Genomic DNA, 6,021 nt, shown 5'->3' on the forward strand with positions numbered 1-6,021 from the left:
CTGACCCGAGCTCTGGGCACGCGGGGCCAGAGCGGGGCCGGGCAATGGGAGGAGGGCGCCTGGGGTTTCCATCCTGAATCAATAAAGGAAACGCTGCCAACTCATCCAGATGCGATTGATTTGGGGCTAATTTTTGCAACGCGGTTCCCCTTCTCTCCTCAGTTGGCTCTTCAGCTGGTTCTAAGCCGGCTTTACTGTTAGCAAGGGCAGTGCTTTCCAAATGAGAGGCGGGGAGGGGCCACGTTGCTCCCCCCGACACACCCAGATCAGTGCTTCTAGTGCGTGCGCACGTCCCCCCCCCCCCCCAAAAAAGAGTGAAAATTTAAAAAATAACTACAGAGAAGTCCAGGTGGGATGCGCCTGGGTGCTTTAGCAATATCACATTTCTGGCCCAGAAGAAAGCGCCATCTATGAGCCGGTAAGCAGGCCTTCGCCACAAACCACGTCTGCAGACGCCCTGACCTTGGACTTCCCAGAACTATGAGAAAGCAGGGTTTGCTGTTTAGGTCCCCGCAGAAGGACGCCTCCGGCTACACAAGCAGCAGCTCACACCTTCTTGGGTAGGAAGAACATAACGCAAAACTGGTGGCCCGGCCAGATAATGACTGGGGTTTGGGAAACTGAGGCTGGGCCCAGGTCAGGAAGCGGCTGAAGTTGGAAGAAATGGTGTCTGTGTGGTGGACAAGGCCTGCCTCCCAAAGAGGCCTGCCTCCCTTGTTGACATAATCCCGAGGCTCAAAGCGACCCCCTAGCTGCCCCAGGCCAGTTCCTGTGGCTTCCGTGGAGAGCCCCGGGCAGATCTGGACCCTGTGGTCTGGTCCTTGGATGGGGAACTACATCCTGGAGAAGCTGCCAAAACTGCTCCTCCGCCTGCCAACCAGCTAGACCAGGTGCGGTGGCGGCAGCAATGGCTTCATCAGAAGGGACCAGAGAGCCAGCCCCCAAATTGTGGGCCCGGAGACCGATCCGGACACCATTTCACGTGGGCAGCTGGGCGACTATCACAAGGCCATCCCCATAGCTCGTTTATCGACTGTGCTTGTGGGAAACAGCTCTCCCTGGCAGCGCCCCTGGTGCCGCCCCAAACCCCAGTCCCAACCTGGGACTGTCACCCTTCCAGTGAAGACGGACATCTTGTTCTGTTGGCACAGCCAGCCCCATCTGACTCAGGAGACCTCCCTGCGTGGGGGCTGTCTTACCCAGGCCAGGGCACCCTGCCACCCTGCTGTAGGGCACTGTGGGCCCGGCTTCCTCCCCGGGCAGCCCACTCTGCTCCCAGGAGGCCCTGGAAGCCAAGGGGAGCCCCTTGAAGACGTTGCCTGCAAGGTGTTCGGCCCGGGGACCAGTCACGGGCTCGCTCAGAGCTGTCTCCCCCTGTGTCTGTGGGCAGGCGGGTTAACTGAAGAGCCTGACCATGGGAGGAGGGGGCTGGCACGCCAGGCTCAAGTGTCCAGGTGCTGCAAGTCCCAGAGCCCGCTGCCTCTTTGCCAGGAAAACATGGCAGCCATCTCGGAGCTTATATTCTTGGAGTTGGGGAGGGTGGGGGAAGAAGGGATGATTTTGAACAGTGACCCCCCCGAAATCAAATTTCTATAGAAATTCCTGAACGGTGTCCTCTTCATTCTTAGACTTCTCTCACTGTGAATGGGTGACAGACATTTTGTAGGGGGGCCCGGGCCTCAGCCCACAAACCGAGTAGCCCTCATCTAGGCCAGGGGGACACAGGCGGCTTAGGTGCCCTCTCCTCTCCTGGGGAGCTTTCAGGAAGTTGGGCAGCTTGATCTGGAAGATGATGCCAACCACTGCCCCGTCCACTGAGGCTTAACTCTCAGCCCAACCCCTCAGTTAGACCTGCGCTGGGTGCGCAGCCCCAAGGCCCTGAACCCCACTCCGTGTACCAGGGGTGCCAATAGGGAGCTGGGCCATCCACCCCCCTCTCCCCACGGAGCCCAGGATGGGTCAAGTACTTCACACACATCACTCGCCCTGCATCCTAGCCTCCCAGGGGGCTGCGCATGGCTTCCCGTTGTCACAGGTGAGAAAGATAAGGTATCAGGACGATAAATAACTCACTCATTCGATGCGCACAGCCAATGAGAGAGCAGCCCAATCAGGCTCCTGCCCCCAGAGCCGGCTCCCCCACTGCCCTGTCCGGCCTCTCCAGGGTGGCAGTCTCCCTCTCAGCCAGGGTGGACATCAGGAAAGGTCAGTCTGCCTGTGGGGACATTTGGGGGGGCCCCCTAGCTGGGGAGTTGAATTTCTGTGAGCTCATGCACAACATGGCGTGACATGGGTGCTGTTTTTACTTGGAAGGACGTGACATCCCCTCAAACAGCCCAGAGTGTCTCTACCTCCAGGAGAGGAATCAGAAACCCACCCCCCATTTGTGGAGGGCATTATTCTCCTGCTCCTTGGACCAGTCTTTCCCCGATGAAGACTGTGTGGTGGGAAGAGGCTGGTCATCTCTGAAATCTACTTTGAGACAGCCTCATTCTACAGCAGGCCCTGCGACCCCTCGAACCCTTCCTCAGAGCCTGGGTTTAGGCAGATGGGGGTGGGGGGGCGTTGCTTCGGGGCCAGGACAGGGAAGCATGTTCTCTGGTGTAAGCAGCACACTGGGTATGTGAGAGGGTAAATATGTGTGCATGTGCACAGACGTGTGTCTGGGTGACCCGGGGTGTGAGGTGGGCCCTTCTAACTACCCTGCAACCCAAGTGCCCCAGGATGTCCATTCGACTGGCTCAGCAGGTAGTGGGAGGACAGTGGGCTCTGCCTGCCCCTGCTCCATGTCCCGGGACCGCTGCCTGTGGACTCGGGGCGTTGCAGCTCTTGGCCCCATGTCTTGGGAAGAGATCTTTGATTTCATGAGGCTCCCAGCTTGGCTTTTAACCTACGGCCCAGATTGGAAGGGGTGCAGGGCAGGCTGGAGGCTGGGAGGGGCTGTAAACATTGCTGGCACCAGGGACTTTCTGGGAGGCTCCAAGGCCTGGGCACCCAGAGCCACAAGACCTGGAGCGAGGGCTGCCTAGGGGCACTCAAGCCCACTCCTTTCTGAGGTCTCTGGACAGTCCCCAACGGGCAGAAAGCCAGGAAGGCATGGGCTTCCCTCGCTGGGGGAAGGAGATGTGGGAGGGCCTCTTTCCCGGTTTCCACCGCGTTGGGTAGGTCTGTTATAATGGGAGGGGCTGGTCTCCTGTCCCTATGCAAAGGAACATGGTGGGTGGGGCTGGGAGGGATGCAGGAAGATGTCTGCTTTGAGGATCGCTCTTTTTAAAAATATATTTATTTCTTTATTGATTTCAGAGAGGAAGAGAGAAGGAGAGAGAGATAGAAACATCAATGAAGAGAGAATCATTGATCGGCTGCCTCCCGCACACCCCCCACTGGGGATCGAGCCACAACCCAGGCATGTGCCCTTGGCTAGAATCGAACCCGGGACCCTTCAGTCCGCAGGCTGATGCTCTATCCACTGAGCCAAGCCAGCTAGACTGCTTCGAGTATCACTCATAATAAAATAACAAGCAGTGTTTGCGTCCTGGCGGTGTGCCCAGCACAGGGCTACTCCATTTCATCCTCTCAACAGTGGGCGCTGTTATTCCCTTTGTGCAGAAGAGAAAACTGAGGCTCCAAGAAGCTCGGCGGCGTGCCCCAGGTCACGGAGCGGGAAAGTTATAGCGCTGGGAGTCACACTCACTTTCCAACTGCATGTAGCACAGTCTTCCTCTCCTTCCCCAAGCCCGCAGCGGGCAGAGCTCACGCTCTCCCTGAGTGTTTTGGGCTGGGAAGCAGGACTGGCAGCCAGAGAACTCCATTTTTCCCTTCCCAGCCTTTATTTTTTTAAATATATTTTATTGGTTTCAGAGAGGACGGGAGAGGGGGAGAGGGAGAGATAGAAACAACAATCATGAGAGAGAATCATTGATCGGCTGGCTCCTGCACGCCCCCCATTGGGGATCAAGCCGGCAACCTGGATATGTGCCCTTGACTGGAATCGAACCCAGGACCCTTCAGTCCGTAGGCAGACGCTCTATCCACTGAGCCAAACCAGCCAGAGCCCCAGACTTCTTTAATGACAATGCAGGCGAAGTCCCCAATCCCCCAGAGTAGCCCGCCTCCTCTCACCCCCTGCCAGGAGCCAGGCATCTGCATGTTGATCCTGTCTCCCTCCTCCTCTCTCTGGAAGCAGCTTCCCCACGTCCAGACCTGACAGAAGTCGAGGCCAAGTAGCGCCAGCACGCCTGCCCCACCCGGTGCCTTCTTCCACTTTAAAGGCACCAGAGCCCAACAACTCCCACGCTTGGCTCAGAGCAGAGAGCCTGGGCAGGAGTGGGCTTGGATTGTTGAAAGGACCAGGACATACCAGCCCCCACTTTCCTCACCTCCGCAGGTTTCACTATCGACCAGGCAGATCTATTGGTTTTTTATTTTTTATTTATTTTTAATTTTAGTCCGTTGAGATCTTTTAATATATTTTATTGATTTTCTTACAGAGAGGAATAGAGAGTTAGAAACATCGATCAGCTGCCTCCTGCACACTCCCCACTGGGGATGTGCCCGCAACCAAGGTACATGCTCTTGACCAGAATCAAACCTGGGACCCTCCAGTCCGCAGGGCGACGCTCCATCCACTGAGGCAAACCGGTTAGGACTCTATTGGTTCTTAAAGCTAGAGCATTTATTTTTCTGATAAAATATGATAGAGCCTGGCCGGTGTGGCTCAGTGGTTGAGCATACACCAAGAGGTTGCTGGTTCAATTCCTGGTCAGGGCACATGCCCAGGTGTAGGCTCAATCCTCAGTAGGATGTGTGTAAGAGGCAGCTGATCAATGATGTTTCTCTCTCATCGTTGATGTTTCTCTCTCTCCCTCTCCCTCTCTCTCTCAAATCAATAAAAACATATATTTTTAAAAAATATATAGGAAAGAGGGGAGGGAGGGTCCATTTCCTGGGAAATGTATTCTGTGGATACAACCACTCGCCCTAACAGCCCTCCCCCATCCAAGCTATCCTGCTGGGACATGCTTAGCACACAAACCCCTCTCACCCTCCCACCAGAACCACCGTCCCTGCATTACCCCCATCCCGACACACACACACACACACACACACACACACTCCTCTGAGCTGCTTGGCTGTCATGCCTCCTCTGAAAAGGGACCTTCCAGTTTAAGCTTTTTAATAACGAGACAGGCCTCCTCCGGTGCCCTTTGGGGAGAGCGGTCTGTGATGGGTCTCGCTGCCATGCTCAGGATGTGGCGTCGGCCCCACTGCGCTGGGTGCGTCTCATTTCAGGAGCACCTGGGACCAGGCTCTCCCTAAGCCCCAGCCCCAGCCCTCGCCGGACCGCTCCTCCCAGGCCCCTGCTCTCCAAGGCCTGTGTGACCTGACTTCATTTTTCCCCTGAGCAAGCCTCCGGTTAGGATCACCCCAACCCCAACCCTGTGGCTGAGTTCCTGTTCCTCCAGGGTCCCCAGAAAAAGGACATTTGGTTCTCTCCCTCCCCAGCTCCCAGGCTCCCCTGGCCCCAGCGCCTCCCCAGAGCTCTCCAGGTAATTACTCCTGCGGAGGGTCCACCCACACAGGCAGCCCTGGCTGCTTAGTCCTCGCCCTTCTGGGTCTTTCTTCTCCCCTCAAGGCCCCATCTGCTCATCTCTGCTGAGCTCAGTGGCCCCATCTGATTGACAAATTCCTCCGAGGAGCCAGCTGGGGCCTGAGCGTGGTGTGGGGAGGAGGGCGGGTGGAAGGAAGACACGTCCATTTTTATCTTTCCTCCTCTTCCCGTTTGCTCTTCATGCACAGAGGCCGGGCTGGCCCAGAGATGCTCCGCTCCCCAACTCTAAGCCTCAACAAGTCCCATTTCTACCTCTTTCCCACCTGCCCTGGGTCAGGGACCCTGGAAAGTATTCACGAAACAGAACGATGCCAGGCACAAACCCATGCCCATCCCAATGCCAGGCTCACACCCATGCCCACCCCAATGCCAGGCTCACACCCATGCCCACCCCAATGCCACGCACACAC

The sequence above is a fragment of the Myotis davidii genome, unplaced genomic scaffold, assembly GCF_000327345.1.
Source record: "Myotis davidii unplaced genomic scaffold, ASM32734v1 scaffold246, whole genome shotgun sequence".
In the NCBI taxonomy this organism is placed as follows: Eukaryota; Metazoa; Chordata; class Mammalia; order Chiroptera; family Vespertilionidae; genus Myotis; species Myotis davidii.